This window comes from Myotis nattereri (genome assembly GCF_964212035.1).
Source record: "Myotis nattereri genome assembly, chromosome: 7".
Taxonomy (NCBI): domain Eukaryota; kingdom Metazoa; phylum Chordata; class Mammalia; order Chiroptera; family Vespertilionidae; genus Myotis; species Myotis nattereri.
The window spans coordinates 80,068,159-80,095,864 of NC_138082.1; the positions used below are offsets into that span (position 1 = coordinate 80,068,159).

A 27,706-nucleotide genomic window follows, 5' to 3' on the forward strand; every position below is an offset into this window, starting at 1 on the left:
ATATGTAGTTGTTGTTATTAGTATTGTTGGTAATGAGAAGCATTAGTGTTTTAAGTTTGGGGAAACTCAGAATAAAACAGCAGCAACAAACAAACAATAACAACAACAACAATAAACAGCCATCTGAAAATAGGTCCAAAGTATACTTTTCCAGGAATTTGATTCAGGCTCCTATATACTAAACAAGAAACTGTGACAGAAATGAGCAAGTAGTAGAAAAGTTTTATGCAAAAGAAAATGTAAGTTTCAACAGCAATACCAATGACGTAGGCCTACCCGGACAGTTGCTGAGTTTCTGTGTAGTTCATCCAAGTGATGTCTTAGGATCAATGGAAGCGGACTGTTTTATAAAAATAAACTAATATGAAAACCTTTTCTCCAACAGTCATGGGAAGAAGATGATTATAATTTAAGATGTAATGCCAGAGTCTTCCTTTTCACATGATGAACTCGTGGTTTCTTAGCTGTTACGCATAAAAACGGCATTTGACCAAAAATGACTTAATTTGTTATATAGTTTATAAAGCTGTTAATAAAAAGAGGAACCCTTCCTCCCTTTCCTCCCTCCCTCCCTCCCTCCCTCCCTCCTTTTTCCCTCTTTCCTCCTATTTATCTACTCTATGTGTGTGTGTGTGTGTGTGTGTGTGTGTGTGTGTGTGTGTGTGTGTTTTACAACTTGCCAGAGACCAAAGGCATTTTGTTGTTTTGAAACTCAAACACATGTTTATTACTCAGCTTATAAACCCCACATGACAATCACAGGATTAGTTGATTGCTTTTCCAGAGGTGTCACTGTGTGGAGCTTCTCCTCTAGTTAAAGTGCTCAGTGTCAGTGCTGTCACAGCCTCCGCAAGACATGTCTTTGTCCTGACTTTAAGCTAAATTCCATGCTACTTCTATAGTAAAACCTACAATAAAATCCTGGGTTTAATCAAGAGTGTTAAATATTATTCATTTGGTAAATGAGAAAAGCAGCAGTTGAGCAAGCCAGATGGTGTAAAGTATATGCTTCTATCATCATATAATCCCCAAAGCTGATATGTTTATGGAGCTCTGCTTCCATATTAAATCAAAACAATGGGACTGTCTCTTTTTTTTTTTCACATTCCTCTATCCAATCTGTCCTTTAGGACTTTTTCTCCTTCATATCTGGTTTCAGAGCTCAGATGAATCTAAAATCACCCAGATATGGTTTTACAGCAGGTCCTCAAGAAACATCCTTAAATTCAACATCATTTTGTTATAACATTGATGAGATGCAGTAGAAACTTGACTCTTGTTTATGTCAATTAGCAGATGGTAAAGTTGGTTTCATTGTATGTCATTTTGCTTAAAGTCACAGAACCTATCAATGACCTTAAGTGGGACTCCATGTATTTGACCCAACTGTTCCAGTCCCAGGAACAGTGCAGGATCCTGCTGTCCCTGAAGATGGGGACCTCGCACTCTATCTTCCAGAACAGATGTCACATCACATGAATTTAGTATCTACAATGCTGGTCCTTTTCAAAACTAAATCGAAGTGAAAGAAGGCCCTATAAGTCTCTTTAGCTTTTGCTCTTGGGCTTAATTGGATCAACAATCCACTATTCCATTACTTACCATTCAGGGTAAATAGGTTCTTCTGTTCAGAAGGTGCAGCGTGGGACTACTTCCCCTGCAGAGCGCCTGGTCTCCTTGGTGATGGGGAGGAGGAACTGAGCATGCCTAGCTTGGTGCCTGTGCTTTATTGTGCTGATCCCCTGCTCTGCCTCTCCTCAAGAATCTCTCATTCTGTTTCTCCATGAGGTAAGCTTTCTATGTCAGCATTTGGCCTTATAGTGGGGAGACTTGAAGTTTGAGTTCTGTAGGGTTAATTCAAAGAAGAAATTATCAGGTGACCTGAATTTGCTTAGTACCTATGCTCCATTGTCTAAAGTGGCCCTTTGAGTAATAAGACTGATTCTTGTGTCAGCTTCTAAAGTCAGAGGATTGACAACAAATTATCATTTCTATAGACACAAAGAATCCCCAAATCTTAGTGGCTAAACCAACAAAGGTTTGTTGTTACCTGTTCAGCAGGGTTCTGCCCATCTGCGTTGACTCTTTTCCAAATGCCTGAAATCTGAGAGCTCAAAGCAGTTTTTAATATTTGAATACATGCCACACAGTGGGAGTTTAGGTTTTAAGAGACTGGTTTAAATTTTAGCACCTCTGAGCAGGACTTTATTAGAAAATAGAACTAGAAAAAAAGTTTGAATATGAATTCTGCGATGCAATTACAAAAATTGTGTCAGAATGGTGTTCTCAAACGGAGAATGGTCTTCCTATTGGAGACCACATACATCTATAATAAACAACAGAAAGAAATACCGCCTACCACTGAAGGCCTTTCATATCTCCCTGCCTTGCTGAGAATTATTTTTAGTAATACTTAATTCGTAGCTTTTCTTTCAGGGTGTTGGTACTTTCCCTTTTTAGATATGAGTTATACTAGACCAATCTCTATTATTTCTGGATTACATGTCAGCAATGAAAAATGAATTGAGTGCTTTGAGAAAAAAAAAATCATTACTGGGAAGATGAATAGATCCACTGTACTGGGTTACTAAAAGTTGGGGCTCTGGAAAGGTCATTGGTTTGCTTTTTCCAGGAAAACATATCTTTTTGGATACTCTTCAAAGTTGTGATAATTTCCTCCAGCAGTAGGTGGGAGGTTGGTGTATTGATATCACTTTTTCTCCTGGCCCACTGACTTCACAGACAGACCTTTCTTTGCTATGTGGTATTTAAATGTAAAAACAGCTTTGAGCTCTCAGATTTCAGGCATTTGGAAAAGAGTCAGCAGCCAGCCAAACTTATGTATTTGTTGCTTTTGCCACTGGAGAGAGATACCTTTTTTCAATAGATATGTATTGTTCTTATTATGTACCAGATAATGCTGTGTGCCAATAACACAACAGTTATCAAGACTGACACAGGCCACCACCTAATAGAGTTCTCAGTCTGGGGAGAGGGAGATGGCTCTATATGGGTAAACAGCCTACAATTCAGTTTGAGAAATACCATGATGAGGACACACAGGGTGCTATGGGAATCTTATAGCTGAGGCAATCAGGGAAGACTTCCTGAAAGAAGTGACTTGTCATTGTGATCTCAGGGACAGTAGGTCTTAACCAGAAGAACAGAGTCAGCAAAGGCCCTGAGGTTGGCATATTTGAAGGAACTGTGTATGGGTAAGGGAGAGAGACATGTTTTCTAGAGAATAATTGAATAGGAAAGGGACAAGGCTTCAAGTTAAAGGGGTAAGGAAATACAAGGTCATGGAAAATCTAGAAAAATATGTTAGTAAGTGTGGACTCTACATCATGGAAATAATCACTGAATGGTTTTTAGCAGGGAAGTAGCATGATAAGATTTGTTTCTAGAAGCCACTCTGATTGCTATGTTCAAGATAGATTGGGAGAGACAACGTGTGGAGGTAGGAGATAGAAAGATCAGCGGGGGGGTTATATAGTGATCCAGGTGAGAGATTATGGTCTCCTGAGATTAGTATTGACTGTGGAATGCACAATATGGACACATTTGAAAAAAAATATAGAAGGTAGAACTAACAAGCTGATGACAGACATGATATGGATGGTGTATGAAAGAGAGAAATCTAGCATGACACTGAGATTGCTCAAGACTCTGAGTTGGACACTAGGCTGATAATAGAAACCCAAGAGGAAGAGCAGACCTGGAGGTTAAGACCTTGAAGTCAGTTTGGGAAATGTTGATTTGAAGTGTGTGGTGGACACTGCCATTTATCCACTCGCACCCCCTTGGCCTACCGTTGAAGTTGCCTGCAGATAGGCTTGCAGGTGAAGACAGCTTCCTACCTCTCTGCCTGAGGCCGTTCTCTGGCCACAGTGTAAGCTGAGCTGCAGAGCACCTGGAGTCAGACCAGAAGTTCCAGGAAATTAATGTCCCAGGAGTGACCATCAATAGTGAGGGACAGGGATTAATGAATAAATGACTCAGCTCTCTTGTGTCTTTTTGCATCAGTTCTGAAGCATCTTCCTCCCAGTGTCTCAGAGGGTCTCCAGTGAGACGGAGACACATTTGCCTGTAGTAATAATTTTTAGCTTTCTTTAGTTATCAACACTATTAGCTTGCTTTCTTTCCCTGTCTCCCATCCCCTTAGAATTTCTTCCCATCCCCTTAGAATTTCTCCTGGTATCACCTTCCGCCAAAATAAACCAGTGGTACCCAAATAGGAGTATCAGAGTCTAAGATGAAAGTGTTCGTGAACAATCAAGTGGCGGTTCCAGAAGACAAAATGGATATTAAGGTCTGAAACTGGGGAGCAAAGTTTGGGTTGTATGTATCAATTTGGGGGAGACATCAATATATGCTTTCTCATTGAGGTGATGGCTGTAGATGATTTTCAAAAGAGAATGTGAAAGAAGAGGAGGGTTTATAATAATAAATTATAAAATTAGGGGACAGGCAGAGGAAGCATTGGCCACAAATGTGACAGAAAAGGAACAGTCGGGGCGGGGGGAGAAGGAGCAGCAGAATGTGGGACCACAAAAATCAAGGGTGGGTGAGAGAATCTCAGGACAGAGGGGTTCTCAGAGTTGTGTAAGAGAATAAGTGAAAAATGTTCACTGGACTTAGCTGCAGGAGGGAATTGGTGACTTTGGGAAACAATTTCAGTAGTACGTGAAGGCAAAGCCAGGCATCATGGGTTAAGTCATGGCTCCCAGAACATACAGTAGATCTTTTCTAATGATTCTTCTCCAACCAACCCCAGTTCCTGAACTTCTTTGTTGGCACTATGCCTATAAAACTTTAATGAGCTCTATTCCACTTTGATCTGAGAGGAAGGGAAGCAGAAAGACAGACGTCATCAATGTGCAAAGCGACCGTGGAGCATGAAAAGTGTGGCCTCAGCCACCCATCCAACCAGCCTCTGGTGTGAGGTGGCCAACTCACACAAGGGCCACAGCCCAGCCTGCAGGGCTGACCTGAGTGGAATGAGGCATAATGTGAGGCTGCTGAATGGCCCCCAGCCTAAACACACTTCTTAAACCACCACTCTCTAAGTTGAAAAGTCAAAGTAACCAACATCTCCGTGATGACTACTTTACCAGGTTGATGGGTAGTTCAGCAGGAGCATAAGGGAATGGGTCAGCAGCCCAGCAGGCAAGCAGGCAGAATTGCCCAGGGAATGTAGGTCACCCTAAGCGGAGTGGAGAAACTGGGCAGCAAAACACCCTTCTGGAGCCTTCCATCCCGTCCTGTTCATATACATGGAAGTGACATAGCACATGAAAATAGCTCACACTTCCTGAATATGCATTAGCAACAGATCTTGCCTTCGATCCGTTACATCACCTTTAATCTTATCACCTGTTCAATGAGTTCCTTTTAGCACCTATAATTAAGAAAATGGAGGCCAGAGAAAGCCAGGCCACACAGCTGATACATGTAAGAGCTGGTTTCATATTTAAGACTTCTAACTCTAGAGTTCCCTCTTTCAAACAGGAACTACTTCATGCAGCCTTCTTTTCTGAATAGTTTTTTCACAGTGGAGGGACGATTCAAACCATCAGCCCATCTTGCACTATAACAAGCAAATTTTTTCTAGGGGGATTTAGGGTGAAGTCTGGGACAAATGTGTAAAACAAGTAAGCTATGAAAAAATACCAGCAAGGGAAATAAAATAATGATGAGCAGGTATTTTGCTTTATCTACATTTCAAAGATGACAGTTAACTTTTGATTGCTTACACAAGAAGTGTAGAGAATGTATAATAGTTCACATGAACAAATATTTATTTAGTGCCATCACCAGGAACAAAGATGGTAGCTGGTATTTTACACTTTGTCTTCAGGGAGGCCTGTTTGACTTGATTTTCCTCTCTACCTTGAGAGACTTGAGGTTGCTAAGCCACCGTGGAGAAAGGAACTTGTGCTGGAATTGCTTTTCTAGATCTGACACTGCCCTAGAATCCCTAGTTCTTCATTTTTGTTGAATCATCCTAGGGTGTGTTGTGGCAATGAACTATAAAAGATTGTGCCGTGACCATCCATCAGTGTCTAATTGACTGGCTGATTCACTAGGCAGGGCTGTTCCTGTAGGTAGCTAGTGTGTTCCTGGTAAAGATGAGGCTGAAGTTACTCTCTGACTCGCTCTGAAAGAATCATGGTAAGGGTTAGGGTTATCATGTTGAAAATAAAATTACAAGCAAAACCTTGTTGAGTCTTGGCAGAGAAGCAAAATTTAAATGCTAAATTATGAACTCCGCTTTGGGGCTATGCTCTTGCCAGAACCCCCTTATTTTGATGCCTTTTAGCCCAATGTTATTTATTCTCCTAATGTCCCTTCTCTTGGGATTCTTTCCAGTAAAGTACATTCAGAGCAGTCTATTATATTTACTTTACTCTATTTTATAAGGGTATCATATTTTATTTAAGCATCCTATTACTGATGGTCATGTATGTTGTTTCCAAACTTTGCTCTTACAATGAAGTCTTGTAATGAATATACCATTTTATTTGAAACCTTTTCACTTATATGGAACCATTTTTGTGGGCTAATTACTTACAAGTGGAACTTCTGGATCAAAGGGTATGTGCATTTCTGTTTTTGAAAGATATTTTCCAATTGTCCTTCAGGGAATTTGTATCAATTTTCATTCTGTTAGTGATGATTCAGTGTTTCTCCATTATCTGCCTATTTTTAGTAATTAATTATTTTAACATAATTTCAGACATTAATGAGTATTCAATATCCATATCAGGAAATTAGCATTAATAGTTTCTCAATCTTTTTTTGTTTGTTTGTTTCTATGACATTAACACTTTTGAAGAGTCTGGGACAGTTATTTTGAAGAATGTCTTTCAATTTGGGTCTATCTTTTCTTTAAAACAAAGAATCAATGTCAAATAACTCAAAGCAAAAAACAAGAAAAAATTGCCAAGCATAAAAAAGAACAAGCAAAATAAAATTTAAAAATGTAGTTAATAAGAATACCTATCACTTTTTAATTTTAATTTTTATTTTTACTACTTAAGCATTTTTTGACACTTACTTGATACCAGATATCACTTTCCTGGTGGTAATAGTCAGCATTTGCTGGATGTCAAATATGTGGCAGGAAAAATACTAAATGCTTTATATGCATTACCTCATGTTCCTGATAATAATTCCCCATATTATGGATGATTACATTATGGTACACAGAGGCAGAATGGTTTCTGTAAGGTCACAGAATTAGTTCTCTCTCTTCCCTTCTTTTCAAGTCACAAAAGTCATACATGCCCATGGCAGTCAACCTAATCCAGAGGGGGGTAAAGGAAAAGTAGAGTGCCCAGCCTCTCTCCAGTGCCCCACACCAGCGGTAACCTCTAATAACAGTATTTAATTCCAGACCTTTTCTATTAGAACCAAGATATGAATAAAGGCTTTGAATTCGGAAAGGTTTTGAAAACCTTTCCGAATTCAAAGCCTTTATTCATAATGAGTATTCAGTGTTGTCTCCTATATGCAAATAGAAAATTACATAACTATATATATTTTATTAAATAAAATGGCTCTTAAGACACTTATCAACCAGATTATTGTTGACAAGCAGGTGAAGCAAAACATATTAAGTTTTTGCCATCCATCTCTCTGATGCAAAGAGCCTTTTTTATTCACAGCATAAAGAACACAAAATTAATTAACTGATTGAAACACAAAGATGTTTGACAACTGACCCCCTGCAAGTGCCTTTTGTGAACTTTCTATTTGGCCAAGTGTTGACTATAAAAACAGAAATACTAAGGCATGTAACCAAGGAGGAGGAACAAAAGCAGTCCTGCTGTGCACTAGCTAATCTAGTTGAAGGGCTGCTGTAGGAGGAAGTTGCAGTTAATGTTCTAACAAAATACTTGTAGCTTCAGGTAACCTAGTATTAGATACCCTGCATAGTGCTGACTGTCCAGTATCCTGGTGAGGTTATAATGGTGACCAGCATCTCAGGCATGTTTCATCTACTCAAGGTCAAGGCAGCAAACTATCCATGGTAATGGCACTGGAAAACAAGAACTCACTTCTTCAGGTCATAGAATGACCCAATGAAAATGTTATCCTTGTGCCTGGCAGGCATGGCCCAGTGGTTGAACATCAATCTATGAGCCAGAAGGTCATGGTTTAATTCCTGGTCAGGCACTCAGGCCTTAAGTATGCTATCCAGGTTTTGTGTGAATATCTATTTTAGAGGTTTTGTGAAAACGACAGGATGGATTATATCACTTCTGCTGGTGACTCCAGAAATACTTTATTAAGGGGGTCTGAAATGCCTCAGGGTTAAGAAATCAAAACCTAAGGACAACTAATCACAAACTACCAGTAGGCTTTCCCATATACAGCACTTAGCCTGTAGCCAATCAAAATATCCCCTTGCTTTGCTTTCGTCTCTTCTCCATAAGTCTTTCCACTGGCTGCTATCCGTGGAGCACTCCTAACCTCTCCCTGGTTAGTGCTGCCTGATTCCAATAGATTTTTGATCAAATGAACTCTTAAAAATTTTAATATGTCTCAGTTTGTCTTTCAACACTACAAATATGCCCTATTCAAATCATTAGTAAGCATTTATAATCATTACTCATTGTGAAGGATACAAAAGAGGCATGTAGCAAAAATATAATGGCTAATATGTACTGAGCACCTGATATATGTCAAGTTAAATGCTTCACATTCATCCTCTTACATATCATTTATCAACTTCTAATGTGTGGAGATTGTAATCAATGCCTGACTTAATTATCCACTAGGCTCACTAGCCACAATGCCTGGGTTCCACAATACTTTTGTTAAGTCCAGAAAAATGTTTTAGTTTCTTTCAGAATTAAAAGGGAAAAGAAATAAATATAACCTTCCCTGGATATTAGTCTTTGTGCTCACACAGTCATAACTATAATTCATAGTATTTTTTATAGAGTAAGGGGCCTATTAAGGCAAAAGTGCCTTGAGGCTCTGAAAGTCATAATGCAGCCTTCACCATATTCATCCCCACTTATCAGATGAGAAACTGAGACTCAATAAAATTAAGAAATAAAACTTGTCACACAGCTTGGAAGTGGCAGAAGTTATGTTTGGAGTCTGTAGGACCTCACCAAAGACCATTTTCATTACCACACTACACACTATACATTTTATAGCAAGAAGTTCTAAGTTGAGAAAACGAGTTGGTTGTACATTAACCAATTAGAAAACACTTCTTGGAAAGAATATAATCAACTGCTTAAACTCAGGGACAGATCCAGATTATGTAAGATCTGAGGCTTTTACAACTTAAAAGATCTCCTTTAAGAAAAAAAAATACAAAATTATAAATAAAAATTGGGTACATAATCTTGGAGAGGGCTGTCCAAGTAAGGGGCCCTCAAATGTAAGCTCTTTAGTTCATGGCAAATTCGCCCCATCTAAATGTCGTTGGGCCTGAAGGATGCCAGAGAAGGAAGGATCAGAGTCGGTCAGGAATATCAGTAAAGGTTTTAAGGAGAAAGGGGACTTTGAAGTGTGGCTCTGGTCTGGGAACCCTGCAAAGTCTGGGTGGCAAATATGAGCATAATCTGTTCAGGGAAGGGCAGAGAACTCCACCTGGCTGAAACCCACAGCATGTTAGTGAGGGGTGGAATGCAGGTTCACTCAGGAAGGTGGGGCCTATTTTAAATGCCAGGATGGACAGGCTGCTGGGAATCTTTGTGTGCTCCTGGGTCTCCTGACATTACCCGGGAAAAGAAGCACAAGGATGAGGAATCTAGCGCGGGGGCAGGACTCTCGGAACAGGTGACTAGAAGCAAAGAGATGGAACTGGAGAACTAACCTGGGTGCGCTTTAATGAGCACTTTATAAATTACGGTTGGAAGGGAAGAGGCGGGAATAAAAAAGAAGGGAAAAAGGGAAAAGTAAGAATCAAAAAAGGATCAACCAAGTCGATACAAGGAATAGAAGGGACGAAGAGTCTGTGATAATTTTTACATTCTGAGCCTGGATATTTGAAGGAATAGTTGTGGGATAGCCAGAATTTCAAGGTTGGTTAGGTTTGGTTTTACCGTATAGAAGGTAAAGTCAACAAAAAAGATTGCAACCACTGGGCTACGTACATCACCCGAGGAAGCTGAACCCCTGGGACAGGGATGCATCTGACCAGGGCCCGGCTTGACTCTGCTGACATTGTTAGCTGTAGCCCTGTTTTCTGCATACCAACTCTCCATCTGCTCATCACATTCTTTCTCAATTATGTTAACAGCTTTAGGGACCTTGCAATCAGGTCTCATTCTTCTTGCTGACTAGGAAGCATTTTGCCTTTTTTTTTTTTTAAGACTGCTGGGCTTTAAAAAAAATGTTTTTTTATTATTATTCTAGAGAGAGGAAGGCAGAGGGAGAGAGAGCAACATCAATCAGCCGCCTCCCACACAGCCCCCACTGGGAATTGAGATCCCACCTCTAACCCTCGCCCCCCAGCACCATCCCCACCCCCAGCTCATACACCCCACCCGCCCACCAGGGACTGAGTCAGCAACCTGGGGATGTGTCCCAACTGGGAATCGTAGGACCTCTCAGTGTGTGGGATGACACTCAACTGACTGAACCACACTGGCCAGGGAGAAGCATTTTGCTTTGTAACATGACTTTTGTTAAACACTACATTATGAGATTAGTTATAATTTAACTCTGAGTTTCAGCAGGCCCTGTGCCTCTCCAGGTGAGTGGTCAGGAGGACTAGTCACAACAGAAACAGAAGGAAGAGAATGGATTTGAGAGGGCATGACAGAGCTATAAAAAATAGAAGGATGTGGAATTAGAAAGAGGGTGGAGGCTTTTGATGATTCAAACATCTTAGTATGTGTCAGGCTCTTTGCTTGGAACAAAAGCCATTCCTATGAGTGATGCATCTGAATGGCCTGAAGGCATCTGAATTTTCAAGATAGGTATTTGGGAAAGTGACAGGTCAGGCAGAGGATCCATGGCAGCAGATTCTAGAGCAGCCATGGGCAAACTACGGCCCGCGGGCCGGATCCGGCCCGTTTGAAATGAATAAAACTAAAAAAAAAAAAAAGACCGTACCCTTTTATGTAATGATGTTTACTTTGAATTTATATTAGTTCACACAAACACTCCATCCATGCTTTTGTTCCGGCCCTCCAGTCCAGTTTAAGAACCCATTGTGGCCCTCGAGTCAAAAAGTTTGCCCACCCCTGTTCTAGAGGGTGAGGAGCAGGATGATGAGTTTCGTATTTGCCAGGTTACATTTGGGGTCATGAAAATGTAAATGAGGGCCAGTACACAGTTGTAAACATGGAGATGGAGTTTAGGAGAGAAGCCAGGGCAAGAGGTATGCATTGTAGAGTATACCAATCAGCAGGAAGTTACTGACCAAGGCAGGCATGGGGGTGAAAGCATTGCTTCCAAAGCTGATAGGCTAGTACAAGTGGGGTTGCAGGTACTTCAAAAATTGGGGCATGATACATAATTGGTGAAAAAAAAAGGAGAAGAGTTAAAACAACTTGACCAGTGAGTATAGTACAAACAAGTCATTTAAACTTGGAGGAGGGTCAACCTGAGATCTTGCTTTTTGAGATATAAATTTCCCTGTAAGTAATACTTTACCTACATCCCAAAACTTGGATATGCAGTTTTTGTTGTTGCTCTTCTCCAAATACTAACCCATAAATTATTTGGATGTCAATTCTAATTCTGCAGAATTATATCGGTCATGACAGAGAAACCACAGGAAGACACCCTGTTCCATGATGTGACTGCTGCCTGACCTGCCTCACTGCCGCGGACCTTCGCACTAGATCAGCTAGATCTGAGCCAGAGCAGAGGTTGCTTCCCATAAACCTCTCAGAGACTGTCTGACCTCCGTCCTGTGCCCCAAGCAAGCTTGTTCCTGGAACAGGCCCTTGCGTAAGTATGTAAGGCATTTCCCCCTTACCTGCGGCGGGTCACATGCTAGTATTCCTGTCCATCCTGTTTTGTCCTGTACAACCACTTAGCACCTGCTGTGTAGCTCTGAGGATATCCACGATGAGCCTCGGATATAAATTCCCTTGATAAACTTATATAGTAATGCTGGAGTTGTCAGCCTCTTTCTTAAGGCTCTTGCCCTGAGAAATTTTACATAACACTGATACATGGATAAATATAGATATACAGATTTGACTGGAGGGGACTTTAATACAGAGAATTGATTCCATGGTGACCATGTATTGAGAAACCAACTGGGGACACTGAGGCAATCCAGAGATTAGCAACAGCAAGAACCCATTACCACTTGTAGGTCTGAAGGGACAATAGAAGGAGGTGGCTTTACTCAAGCTTTAATCTGGAGTCATCTGAAGTGAGTTAGAGCTAAAGTGGGCACTTCTGTAGGAAGGAGGAAACAGCTTGCCTTTCCCTTCTTCCTCCCAATCTCAGGTCAGTGCTGTCAGTGTCTCCCATTGTTGGAGACTTCCTGGATGCCAAAGCTCAAGGGAACCTGGGAATCGTAGTTCCTTTTATAGGGGGAAGAATAAGGGGAAAACCATGCAGAGGAGTTGAGTATCTTTTAATTACTGATTTGTGATTTTATTATATTATGGTCAAAGACTGTTGTCTGTATGATATGACTATTTGGTATTGGTTGAGACTCAACTTTGTGAGCTAGGACATAGTCAAGTTATGTAAATGTTGCACGTGTTGTTGAAAAATATTCATATTCTCTATCTTTGGTATGTGTATTCAGTGTTCCATATACATCCATCAGATTTGGTTTGTTAATTGTGTTATCCACACAGTAAAGATATCTTGTTATCTATACAACGATTTTGATGACATGAAGTCAGTTTTTGAAAGAAGTTTATTAAAAAGCTTTGATTATAATTGTGGATTTATCAAATTCTACATGTCAGCTACATGGAAAATAGTCTCTAAGGACCATGAATGAAAATAGTGGGAAGGCTAGTGCTGTGAGAGATGACGGTAGCCTGGCCTAAGATAGTGAGAATATAGAAAGAAAGGGAAAGAGAGAAATTAATGTTGATTCTGGCTTGGGTAACTGGATGAATGGCGGTACTGCTCAAATATGTGATTGCCACTGATCAGCATTTTACCTTGTGCAAACTAAATAAACACTCCGGGCTTAGTTTTCTTATTTATAAAAATGGGTTTAATAGATTGTATTTCATAGGATTATTGTGATGGGGAAAAGAATTAATACACGTAAAGTAATAGCACAATATCTAAATAACTGTTTAATATTTTTTTCTTATTACCAACTCAGATATAGTTAATGGAGAGAAGTTTGAGTCAAGATTTCCTCCTGAGGCTCATTATATTTGAGTTGATTTGTAAGTTATCTTTCAATAAAGAGGGTCTAAGTCATCTCAGCACAAACCATTACGGTATGAAAGAGGATAGAAGTAAGAAAAGCCACTGGAAGGTCAAAGGCAACTTTCAGGAGTTGACAGAATCAAGGGGAGATGTTCTTAAGGTGGGGAGAGAGGATCGTGGTTCCCGGCAGAGAAGAAGGAGCCATTGCAGGGAGAGACGGAATCACTGCCTACATGTGCTTTCCTGCTGGTGTTTGCTTTGCAGCGTTAAGTGCTGTTGTCTGGCTTGGGTCTGAGTAAGACAGCTCGTCACCTCCACAAGGCAGCAGAAGAGCAGAGCTCTGGAAAAAATGACTGCAATTAACAGATCAACATTAACTTACAGAACAACATTAACTACCTTGTGTGTGATTTATCATATCATCAGCAAGCAGATTACTCTAGTGACAGGTTGTTAAGAAGTCTGTATTAAGCATTTGGTACAACAGGGAAAAGTGATTAACTTGAAGATTCCTGAGCACATATGTTTCCAGCTTTGAGCGACTATGTGGAATGAAGACTGAAATTATGAATTCCACAGTAAGCACTGTCTTGGCAGAGTTTAGCATGAGATTATGCATGACTACACCGCCCCTACAAGTTTGCACAGGCTTGGGAATTTTCTTATTAAGGTTGTTATGCAATCTGTTGGCATACAAATGCCTAGAAAAATATTCCCAGGAATATTAGTCTTGACTTACAATTATGTTTCCCCCTTTAACCAAGTTAATGCCAAACTACTTTTTCTGTTCTATATTGTTAAGGAGAAAAATAGTACTTAATTTTAGATCCTCACCTAAGGACATGTTCTCATTTATTTCAGAGAGAGAGGAAGGGAGAGAGAGAGAAAGAGAGAGAGAGAGAGAGAGAGAGAGAGAGAGAGAGAGAGAGAGAGAGAGAGAAACATTGACCGGTTGCCTTCTGTATACCTCCCGACTGGGTATCGAACCTGCAATCTGGTTATGTGCCCTGATCTGAAGTTGAACCCGTGACCTTTCAGTGTATGGGGTGATGCTCCAACCAACTAAGGCACACCCGCCGGGATAGAAAACATCACTTTAAGATACTGTAACTGGAGCCATCTTTCATAAATCAGTTTTAGATCTATCACAAATAAATTATAAGCTAGATTTAATTATGGAGCCATTAACACACTTCATATAAATAAAAAATGAAAAACAAGTTATGTTTAAAGATAGAAGATTTAACAGGCATTTCTACTTTTTCATATTCTTGGAACCCCACTAACACAACCTGTGAAGGAATAGTTTAAGGCTGAAACTCGATGAATGGAGAGAGTGGGAGAAGAGATCAAATATATGGTGATAGAATAAACAGAGCTGAGAAATGGAATCTAATCAAGTAGTGGAGAAAATTAAGAACTAATCCGATTTCCAGAATATCCAAAGCCTTAGAAACTAATGGCAGCAGGCACTTAGTGGAAGTGAGTATAAAAGGGGTGTGCATTCAATAAGAAGTATTGTTGGTAAGTCTGTTTAGAAGGAACTGGGTCCTTATACTCCTCCCTAGATCCATGCATTCAGAAATTGCCCTTTCTTAATTGTCAAAGAGCGATGGTTCATTTTCAGAATGACATAAAATAGACGGTCTGCATGGAGGAATACCAGTTCATCTGAGGCTCAGGGGTCTGTACTAACAATAGGGGATTAAATGAATGTATGCATATTAGCTTTGGAGACAACATGACACATCTGTTTTCTAGAAAGTCTAGAAAGCTAGACTTTCACCCTCCTGGCAGGATACTGGAAGAGTCTTTTCTTGGAAATATGGCTAGTCTATGATGAAAGATATGACATTGAAAAGATACTGAAATTCGAAGTTTCCCCTTTAAACTGCCCATTCTGATGCTCCTACAGAGAAGCTCACATCAGACCAACATCTCTCATATGCTCAGGGCTTCTAGCAGTGTCCTAGTGTTTCATTCTTAAACATCGTAGGATACAAAGACTGAGATATCTGAGGAAAGCCTTGAATCTGGAAAATAGAAAATAAAATAAAGAGAAAAAAGTAATGTTGAAGAAATAAAGGTAAAATAAATGCCAAATATCTCACAAAGAAAAGCTACTGTGACCATGAAACAAGAACAGAATTCTATTCCAATATAAATTAACAAGCAAGTAGATAAATGGAACATAACCAAAACATAAAGAAGGTGTTGGAAATTAAAACAATAGCAGAAGCAAGCAGTTTTCAATAGAAAGGTTGAAATATAAAGTTGAGAAGTTTTACCAGCCAAAAGAAAAAGAGATGGAAAATAGGAGACAAAAACTAAGATAATTAGGAAACTGATCAAGGAAGATTAGCATTTTTTAAAAAATAGAAAAATGTAGTGCACTACATAAATCTCTTTGGCCATGACTACCATTTCATTGCACACTAGCCCGTCCTCCCAAGTGCCAGCACATAAATCTCTTTGTAGAGGGTTTTCTGTGGCCACCAGGGTCTGATCTACCTGTAGTGTGTTGAGTGCTGACTTTCCTTGTCTTTGTGGAAATAGTCTTCAATGGGTGATTGGCAGGTGCTAACTGCCAATTACTGATAAAAGTATTCTAGTTCCCTTACACCCCACGTGAGATAACTGCAGTGCATATTCTTCACTTGCTCCCAGAACTCCTCAGGCAGGGTTGTACTTAATAGTCCAAAATATTGACTTGCTTGATAATGAACTTCTATTGGCTTCCTTTATTTCTGTCTTAATTCTCTACTCCCCTACTGGTGTTTTCTTGGATCACCCCCCAAATAAACTGACTGCACTCACAAAAAGGAACGAAAAAAAAAGAAAAGTAATAAAAAATAAGGAAGGAAAGAAGAAGGAAGGAAGGAAGGAAGGAAGGAAGGAAGGAAGGAAAGAAGGAAGGACAGAAAATGGAGAGGAGAAAGTTAATAATCTGAGTTTCTAGATTGAAACATTTACCCAGTGAAAACAGACTCAGGCAAATGCAACAACACTGTGAAATTTCAAATAATGAAGGCAAAGAGAAAAACCTTCAAGACTGTAAAAAGGAAAAAAATATCCAGGTCATATACAAAGGATCAGCAAGTAGTGAGTAAAAAATTGCTCCTCCAAACTTAGATGAAGACAATTGTTTTGTAGTCATGATAATAAATAGCCATCAAAAGTTGGGTTTGAACTTATTTAAATGTCTATCAAAGTCAACTCCCCGCAATGAACCAATCAGCATCAGTCATTCGCTTCTGAACACTGACCAGTCAGGGGCAGACTTATTCCAAAGGAACTATGATTCTACTGATGATGGCAATAAAGCCTCTGAAAGTCAACCAGTCCCTGAACTCCATGCTTCCCCAGGTTCAACAGTCAGCTCTGCTTGGAGAGACTGAGCCTAAATAACATAGTTCTCCCTTACTACAACAAGTAATAAATTCATCTTTGTCCTTTAATTTTAGATATTGTGTGGTGGTCTCATCATCCTTGGACATAGATTAAATTTTAACTTCTGACCAGGAGCATTAGAAGCTCCAAAGCAATGCAGGAAGGCTTTCAAATTTCTGAAGGAAAATAATTTACAACCTAAAATTATATCCCCAACAAAACTATCATTTAAATATGAGAATAGAAAATAATATCTGTATATATTCTCCAGGAAGGTCCAAGATGGCGGAGTAGGTGATAGCTGCACGCACCTCCTCCTAGGACGACATCAATATTACAACTAAATTACAGAACAATCAACCTAGATAACCACCTGAAGAGTAGCTGAACAGAAGTCCGATAGTCAGAATTTGCAGAAGAAGCCATATTGAGACTGGTAGGAGGAGCGGGGGGGGGGGGGGGGGGGGGGGGGGGCCCAGCCTGGAGCACCAATGTCAGGAAGAGGAGCCCACATAACATTTGGTTGTGATTCCTCTGCCTCCCCTGGGAGACAGAAGGCTGCTGGAAACCCAGGCATCTGCGGTTCTCAACCTTTGGGTCGCGACCATCGGAAAATACATATAGCATATCAGATATTTACATTACGATTCATAACAGTAACGAAGTTACAGTTATGAAGTAGCAACGAAAATAATTTTATGGTTGGGGGTCACCACAACATGAGGAATTGTATTAAAGGATCACGGCATTAGGAAGGTCGAGAACCACTGTAAGGGACGGCACACAATCTCACTTGCAGGCACTCACCCTGGACTCCAGCAGACGGATGGCCACTCAGTAATTCAGGGAGAGGCTGAGTTGTGTGGCTTTGGAGCAAGGGACGGAGGAAAAGTCTCCAGTACCCCTGTGTTGAGTCATGCCATGGACTCCATCTTTCCTGGGTTGAGCACTCCCCCCAACGCAGCGGAAGCCTAGTGAGGTCCATTGGGCTCCACCTGTCAGCTCCCAGGCCCTGCCCAAACCAACTCTGGTGGGGCCAGAGACTCTGTCCCCAGCACCCAGCCTGAGCCTGCTTTGTAGTTTTTCTTAAAAAACTCTCAAGGAATTCCTGTCAAGCTGGAGGGGTGCCCGAGACACACAGGGAGAAACTGAGTTGTCTGGCTCCAGGGCAAGGCCGTCTTCCCCCACAGCTGACAGGCTCCGCATTTCCTGTGTCAAGCCCTCCCTACACACAGACAAATCTTAAATCTGCTTCAGCCTGGTGAACTCAACTAGCTCCACACTGACAAATCCCTGAGACCCCTTGCCCCACTGAAACATTCTGCAGGCCCCGGAAGGTGGTGGCTGGCCTCAGTGTACCCTAAAACTTTTGCTGAGTGACCTCAGACCAGCACTGGGGCTGAGTTTGAAACTGTATGAACACCACTCACCCCTAACTGGTTAGTCCCTGAGAACCTGTCTCACATAATTTGCATAATGCCCAAGGCTTTTTTAGTGGCCCAGCCTAACAGGCAGCCAGCAGACAGTGGCAGGTCTTGGGGTGCCTTGGGGTTTTTGCTAACCTGCCTCAGGCCCAGTACTGGTGGCAGCCAACCTTGGTTCACAGCTTGCTCCCTCCCATGCTCAACCAAGTTCAGCAGAGGAAGCTCCCAACCATGAATCTCTTTGTAGCCTGAATAGGTAGCCTGGGGCTGGTCTCAGGCAGCATCAGACATTGATCTGCACAAGAGTCCCTGCAAAGGCCCCAGAACCAACACATCTTCAAAGACTAACTCAAGAAGAAACAAAAAATCTGAACGGGGCCATTGCTACCAACAAAATTGAACCAGTAATAAAAAAATAAAAAAAACCTGTAACAAACCAAATTCCTGGGACAAATGGCTTAACAGGCAGATTTTACCAAACATTCAAAGAAGAATTAATAGCTATCTTTCTCAAACAATTCCAAAACATTCAAGAGGAGAGAGAGGTTCCAAGCTCATTTTATAAGGCCAGCATTATCCTCATTCCAAAACCTGACAAAAACATTAATATATATATATACACATATATGTATGTATATATATATATATGTGTATATATATATACACATATATGTATGTATATATATATGTGTATATATATATATATACACACACACATACATACATACAGTGGGGCCTTGACTTACGAGTGTCCTGACTAACGAGTTTTTCGAGATACGAGCCGTCTCTCTGCCGATTTTTTGCTTTGAGTTGCGAGCTAAAATTCGGGTTACGAGCCAGCTTCAGATACCCCACCGCTAGTTGGCGCAGCGAACGTCACAGTGAACGCCACAACATCAGCCCAGCATCACGTGTCTCACTTGTTCACTTTAAGATTTGACATACAAGTAATTTGAGTTACGAGCTCCATCATGGAACGAATTAAACTCGTAAGTCAAGGCCCCACTATATATATATACTAATATTCTAGGTGAACATAGATGCAAAAATCCTCAACAAATATTAGCAAATTGAATTCAGCAATACATTAAAAGGATCATGCATCCTGATCAAGTGGGATTTACTCCTGGGATGCAGTGGAATAAATATTGTTGGTTCAATATCCACAAATCAATTAACACGATACACCACATAAACAAAACGAAAGTTAAAAATCATATGCTTAGCCTGGCTGGTGTGGCTCAGTAGTTGAGTGTTGACCCAGGAACCAAGAAGTCATGGTTCAATTCCCAGTCAGAGCTCATCCTCAGGTTGCAGGCTCAATCCCCAGTGGTTGGCATGCAGGAGGCAGCTGATCAATGATGTTTTCTCTCAGCATGTTTCTACCTCTCTATCCCTCTCCCTTCTTCTCTCCCTAAAAATCAATACAAATAAATAAATAAAAATCACATTATTATTTCAATAGAAACAGAAAAGGCATTTGACAAAATCCAGCACCCACTTATGATAAAAACTCTCGGCAAAGTGGGAATAGAGGGAACATATATCAACATAATAAAGGCCATATTTAACAAATCCACACCCAACATCATACTCAATGGGCAAATTGAAAAGTGTTAAGATCAGGAACAAAATAGAAATGTCTACTTTCATCACTCTTATTCAACATGGTATTGGAAGTTCTAGTCACAGTGATCAGAAGAAATAAAAGCCTTCCAAATTGGGGGGGGGGGGGGAGTAAAACTGTCAATATTTGCAGATGACACGGATCTATATAGAGAGAACTTTAAAGATTCCATCAATAAACTACTAGAACGTATAAATGAATTCAGTAAAGTAGCAAGGTAAAAAAATAAATATTCAGAAATCAATTGCATTTTTATACACCAATAATGAACTATCTGAAAGAGAAACTAAGAAAACAATCTTATTTGCAATTGCGTCAAATCAAAATAAAATACCTAGGAATATATTTAAACAAGAAGGTAAAATATCTGTACTCAGAAAAATTTTAAGACATTGAAGAAAGGTCTTGAAGAAGATACAAATAAATGGAAATGTATATTGTTCTCATGGATAGGAAGAATTAACATCATTAAAATTTCCATACTACCCAAGGCAATCTATAGCTTCAATACAATCCCTATCAAAATTCCAATGGTGTTTTTCAGAGAACTAGAACAAATAATCCAAAAATGTATATGGACCACAAAAGACCCTGAATAGCCACAGCAATCTTGATAAAAAAAAGAACAAAGTTGAGATATCATGCTACCTGATATCAAAATATCATACAAGGTAATCAAAACAGCATAGCACTGGCATAAAAATACACACATAAATCCATGAAACAGGCTAGAGCCCAAAAATAAATGTGTATGGTCAATTAACTTACGACAAAGGATCCTAGAATGTACAACACGATAGAGACAGTCTATTCAATAAAGGGTGTTAGGAAAATTGGGCGGGTACATGCAAAAAAATGAAACTAGACCACCTCCTTAAACCAAATACAAGAATAAACGCAAAATGGAATAAAGATTTAAATGTAAGACGTGAAGCCATAAAACTCCTGGAAAAAAAAACACAGGCAGTAAAATCTCTGACATCTCTTGTAGCAACATTTTCTTCTGATATATCTTCTCAGGCAAAGGAAACAAAAGAAAACATAACAAATGGATCTATATTAAACTAAAAAGATTTTGTACAGCAAAGGAAACCATCAACAAAACCAAAAGACAATCTGCTTAATGGGAGAACATATTCACCAATGATATATCTGATAAGGGATTCATATCCAAAATTTATAAAGAGCTCATACAACTCAACATAAAAAAAGCCCACAAAAATCTAATTAAAACCTGGGCAGAGGACTTGAATATACACTTTGCAAATGATAACCACAATGAGATATCACCTCGCATTTGTCAGAATGTCTATCATCAGTAAACCAACAGATGTTGGAAAACAGAATGTGAAGAAAAGGAAACCCTTGTGCACTGTAGGTAAGAAGGCAGATCGGTGCAGCAACTATGAAATACAGTTTGGAGTTCCCTCGAAACATTAAAAATGGAACTGCCTTATGACCCAGCAATGCCACTTCTTGGTATATATCCAAAGAAACCAAAAACAGTAACTAAAAAGATATATGCACCTGCATGTTTATTGAAGCATTATTTACAATAGCCAAGATATGGAAGCAGCCCAAGTGCCCATCAATAGGTGAGTGGATAAAGAAGAGGTGGTACATGTACATAATGAAATATTACTCGGCCATTAAAAAGAATAAAATCTTATTTGTGACAACATGGATGGAACTCGAGGGTTTTATGCTAGGTAAAATAAGTCAGACAGAGAAAGACAAATACCTCATTATTTCACTTTTATGTGAAATCTAAAGAATAAAATAAATGAAAAAACAAAGCAGAAACATATTCATATATACAGAGAATAAACTTATGGTTGCAGGAAAAGGCTGGGTGAAGAAGGTGAAGGAATTAACAAATACAATTTGATAGTTACAGATTAGTCATGGTGATGTAAAGCATGGAGAATATAGTCAATATTATTATATTTACTACTAGTGACCCAGCGTACAAAATCGCGCGAGACCCAGACCCGCGGGAAATTGCGTGAGACCCAGGACCCCCAAGTCCTGGAGTGCCACGGGACCCAGAGTCAAGTCCCTGCCCACCAGTGTACCTCGCTGCGCTGCTGCGCACGCAGCCTTCTGGTGACCGGTCTTTGGTCATTATCGTGTTACGGCCACTGGGTTTTTATTATATAGATGTGTGGCGCCAGGTGGGTACTTGATTTATTGGGGGAATCACTTTGTAAATTATATAATTATCTAACCACTATGCTGAACACCTGAAACTAATATAAAATAATATTGAATGTCAACTGTAATTGAAATAAAATAAATATGCCTAAGGAATCCCTTTCTTTTGGTTGTAAAGGCTATGTGGGCCTGGTGATCTGAGTGTGTGAAATGTTGGCTTTAGTACAAGCTGGAATTTGGCTTCTCTGGCAGTACTGTGATGACAGTTCAGAATCGCTCCCTCCTGAGAAGCAGAAATGTTCAATTAGCCAGAATTTGGAATGTGACTTTCTTTTTTTTTTTGCTTTCCATCTCTTTTAAACTTTTAAAATAGATGAATTTGCTTAAGGTATTTGTAATTAAAATGAGAAACTCAAATTAAAATATTATAATATGTACACAGGATGTTTAAAAAAAGAAAAGAATACATTTCAGACATGAAAGAACTTAATTTACTTCTCATATAGTTTTTCTTAGGAATTTTCTAGAGGAAAGCGAGCAAGGGAAAGACATAGGTTACTGGAAACAGGAGATCCAATTTAGGAAAAAAGCAAAAGACAACTTCAGGATGACAGTGAAGAGAGTCCCAGTGTTATCGGTGAAAGTGGAGTTCTTGGGGTACCAGGAAGAAAAGAATTTCCTGAGGTCCCCATGGGAGGATGGGGTTTCGTGGAAAGCTTTATTAATGATGTAAAATTAAGGGGGTTCCCTCCAAGTTCTGTCCATTTCACCATGGCAGAAGTCCAATCTCATCTTTAACAGGGCCAGAATGAAGGCCACTGCCCAGAATTTCTGTTCCATATTTTTTTTTATTGTTTAAAGTATTACATATGTCTCCTTTTCCCCTGATTGACCCTCCCCTGGGCCACTCCTGTTCCCCAGGACAAGCCCCCACCGCCCCAGTGTCCCTGTCCATTGGTTATATGCATGTATACAAGTCCTTTGGTTGTCTCTTACCCCTCTCCCCACCTCCCTTGCCTTCTCTGAGGTTGGACAGTCTGTTCAGTGTTTCTCTGTATCTGGATCTATTTTTGTTCATCAGTATATGTTGTTCATTATATCCCACATATGAGTGAGATCATGTGATATTTATCTTTCTCTGACTGGCTTATTTTGCTTAGCATAATGCTCTCCAGGTCCATCCATGCTGTTGCAAATGGTAAAAGTTCCTTTCTTTTTATAGCAGCGTAGTATTCCATTATGTAGATGTACCACAGCTTTTTTTAAAAAATATATTTTATTGCTTTTTTTACAGAGAGGAAGGGAGAGGGATAGAGAGTTAGAAACATCGATGAACGATAAACATCGATCAACTGCCTCCTGCATGCCCCCCACTGGGGATGTGCCTGCAACCAAGGTACGTGCCCTTGACCAGACTCGAACCTGGGACTATTCAGTCCGAAGGCCCATGCTCTATCCACTGAGCCAAACCAGTCAGGGCTGTACCACAGCTTTTTAATCCACTCATCTACTGATGGGCACTTGGGCTGTTTCCAAATCTTAGGTATTATAAATTGTGCTGCTATGAAGATGGGGGTGCATATATCCTTTCTGATTGGTATTTCTGGTTTCTTGGGATATATTCCCAGAAGTGGGATTACTGGGTCGAATGCGAGTTCCATTATTAATTTTTTGAGGAATCTCCATACTGTTCTCCACAGTGGCTATACCAGTCTGCATTCCCACCAGCAGTGCACGAGGGTTTCTTTTTCTCTGCATCCTCGCCAGCACTTGTTGTTTGTTGATTTGTTGATGATAGCCATTCTGACAGGTGTGAGATGGTACCTCATTGTTGTTTTGATTTGTTCCATATTAAAGTCCAGTCTAGTCCTTTGATCTGTTCCATAATGAAGTCCAGTCTAGTCCAGCATCTGGCCAGCTTAACTTGTATTCCCAGCTGCAGTGCATTGCAATGTGGGGTCTGCACGGCCATGGTCCATATGGCTGCTTAAGGCCACATGGCTATAGAGAGAGAACAGGCAAGCACATGGGAGAGAGTGGTCACAGAGCAAGAGAGTGAGAGGGAACAAGAGGAGGGGGAGGGAACCCTTTGTCTGGGGATTTTAACCTTCCAAGATTTCACACACTTCTTTTCATAGATTTTTATTGATTTCTTTAGAGAGAAAAGGGGGAGGGGGATGGAGAGATATAAACATTGATGAGAGGGAACATAATTGATTGGCTGCCTCCTGCACATCCCACTACTGAGGACTGAGCCCTGACCAGGAATTGAACCGGTGACCTCTTGGTTCCTAGGTCGATGCTCAACTGCTGAACCACACTGGCCGGGCTCACACACTTCTTAAGGGGGTCACCTCCTAACCAATCCATGGTTTCTCAGGCTAGACTGACAGGAAAGTACCTTCCCTACAACACCTTGACTTCACTACACATGTGCCTAACTCCCCCTTTGTTTGATCCCTTCCCCTAGTGGCCTGCAGGGAATGGATGGTGGTTCGCTGGGGAGTGTGCAGCTATAGCTTCCTGGTAAAGCTGCCCAGATGACTAAGCTTATATGTCTGGCCTTCCCCTTTGCTTTCTTCCCATTATTAATATTAATAAGCTGTCTAATTACCACAGTAACACAGGATAGTAGTTATACATCAGAGCAAACCAGTCCACTTGCAGCTTATATCAGTTATTTAGTACTGCATGACAAATTAACCCAAAATGCAGTGACTTAAAATGCCCATGGATTAATCTCTCAATTTGGCTGCGTAGTTCTAGATTTTCTTAGTGAGCCTCACTCGTGCTCCTGCGATCAGTTGGCAGTTGAGCTGGGTATTATTAGTTCCAAATAGCCTCACATAAGTCTGACAGGTGGTGTGGTGGTCACTGGGTCCCTCGGGGTGACTGGGCTATATATTTCTCTGTTCACTCAACAGATGAACCTTGCTCTTCACATGGCAGCAGGACTCCAAGAGCCCAAAGTACAAGGACTTTTCAAACTTCTACTGTGTCATGTTTGCTAACATTTCATTGTCCAAAGCAAATCACAATGCCAAGTTCAGAATCAAAGTGAAAAATATACTGTTACAGAGCGAGGGCGCATGGGCACAGGAAAGGGAATTGTTGTTGGCCATTTTGTTGTCAATCTATCACAGAACTTACCAGAAGGGTTCAGGAAAAAATTCCTTAGAAAGACGAAATTGATCAAATGTACCTGATGTGGCTGAACTTATTGAAAGATGCTTTTAACAACTGTCAGCTTTTGGTGTTGAATTCTTGAAAAATATTAAGATAACCAGTCAAAGGAAAAAATTGGCAATTAACTCTGAGGATAACAGAACAGCGTTTAGCAATTTAAAATAAGCATAGTTTGCAACAAATTTAGTGGTAATTAGTTTTTACTTAGTCATATGTCAGCCAGTTAACACTGAATATTGAATTAAGCAAAATTTTCATTTGGCCATATAAGGAGAAAGTTGGGTACAAAACGTTAGTACAAATGGCAGGAAGGATAAAAAAGAGCTGAGTCCTACTCTTTCACTCTTCTGTCTGAATGGAAAAACAGAGATCATATCTAAAACCAGAAAGTCAAGAAGTAAGAATGTTATCTAGAAAAATGAAGATAACCAAAAAATCAGATAAAAGAGGTAAAACTGGTGCCCCTAGAAAGGAGGAAATGCTCGAGGGGACAAGGGCCTGCTGTGTTTCACAGTATGTCTTGGAGAACTATTTGTCTTCAAAAGTATGTGTATGTTCACTTAAAATAGAAATTAAAAAACAACAACAAAAAAGAAAAGTAATCAGATTAATATGCAGTAATCGCTGTCTAATACCAAGTGATAAAAAGCAAAATGCAGAATAGTTTGTAAGCTATTATTTGTATTTTAAAAATGGAGGAAGTGGAAAGTATATGCTTGCATATTTATAGAATAGTTAATCAGCAACTTCTGTTGAATCTACCTGCAGAACAATTTCCAATTCCAACCATATCTCACCCCTCTGTGACCCTCATCCCTAGGAAAGCTATTACCTCTTGGTACACTAGGCCATTGGCCTTCTCATTGCTTCCCTGGCCTCCCTGCCATTCAGTCTAGTACCCACACAGCAGCCCAAGGAATCCATTAAACAAAAATTTAATGACTTAATCCCCCATTGAAAATGCTTAAAGTTTTTTTTGTTTGTTTCAACAGGTTGACTAAAACCAGACTCCTCACCAGGGCTCCATAGCCTTGTGTGACCTGGTTCTGACCTCATGTCCATCTCCTTCTAGTCCATTCTCACCTCAGGGTCTTTGCAACTCATGGCCCCTCTGCCAGAACGCTTTCCCCAGATTATCTGTGAGCCTGACCCCTCACTCAGATCCCTGCTCAATTGTCATTTCTTAGAGTGACCTTCCCCACCCCTCCTCCCTGTACCCTCCCTCTCCCCACACTACCTACCTATCATTGTCTAGCACCTCACCCTGATTTATTTTTCTTCATAGGAGTTATCACCACTTGACATTTAAATATATTTAACATTAATATTTAGTTGTCTCCCCCAACAAAATGTAAAGTCCCCATGAGGGCAGCTATATTTATCTGTTGTGTTTATTGCATTTATTCCTAAGCATCCAAAATAAGGCCCCATGCAGATTAGCTATTAATTTCTTTTGAATAAATTAATAAACAATGAAAAATACGCGCAAGATTTTTGAAACTATTCATAGTGGCTGCTTTGGGAAGGAGAACTGGGAACTTGAGTGTCAGAGATGAGAGAATAAGGAAGACTGACTTTTCTCTTCTTTAGGTACCATGACCTTCAATCTTCTACCTGGAGTCCAGCAGCAATCTCCACAGTGCTGCACAGGGAGTCCACAGGGTGAAAACGACAAGTGTGAGAACATCTGCTTAGAATACTGTTTTCTTAAAAGAAAGAAGGCATTATTAACATTAAACTCATAGATTTCGAGTGCATGAATATAATTTGTAAATTATATTATAGTCGGTTTAGGAGGTGTTTGCGATCCAGCGCACCAAGGGTTTCCTCCCTGGCTTCCTGTGGGTTCTCAGAGTCCACTCATCTCACTCCCTGCAGGCATTTTAATTAGGACCCTTTTCTGACTCTGTTTCTCCATTTCAGCCAAATCATTTGTACCTGATGGCAGTGAAAGTGCTGAAGTTTGTTAAGTGTTGACTTAAAAACAAAAAGATTGAGTTCATATACTTAGCACACACTATCTTAACATACACTTACTCATTCAATCCTGTTGATTGAGGTTAATAGAAATGGAGTAGATGTTGGCACAGCCATGCTTACCCGGAGAGGGTGTCCCTGTAAATTATAGCCCCTTGGGTGTGTCCTGGCTGAGAATAGGCTAAACTGTAGCCCACAGTTTTGAACCTTGATACTATAATTATATACAGTCCTTTGGTACATATGTATTTACTAGTACAGGCCCATAGCCGACCTCTTGTAAGCACTCCTTTGTGTACAGTACATCTGAGTTCCTCAGAATACCAGGTATTGAGAATATTTAATAAAGACTGGTTGGTTGAGTGATTAACATTAAAAAGCATGGATACTGCCATTAACTTAAATTATATCACCATGGTTTGCATAGCTAAGTATACAGAGATAGTGAAACACACACATACACACCTATGTTCATTTAGTAAAAGCAGGAAGGATGTCTCAATCATTTTGGTTTTCCCCTAGTGCCTAGGGAAATAGTTTTTCTATGATCTGTACATTATAATAACTGGATAAATGGATGAATAAGTGAATGAATAAAGTATACAATATCTACCTT

The 27,706-nt window shown here is 40.1% G+C and overlaps 1 long non-coding RNA gene across 1 annotated transcript; it reads left to right on the top strand.

Moving 5' to 3' along the window:
* Positions 1-1,685: 1,685 nt before the first annotated feature.
* LOC308522126 lies at positions 1,686-27,706 on the top strand. The gene is made up of 4 exons (XR_013996215.1): positions 1,686-1,788; positions 11,722-11,928; positions 23,242-23,323; positions 26,704-27,706. It is a non-coding gene; the product is annotated as an uncharacterized lncRNA (long non-coding RNA).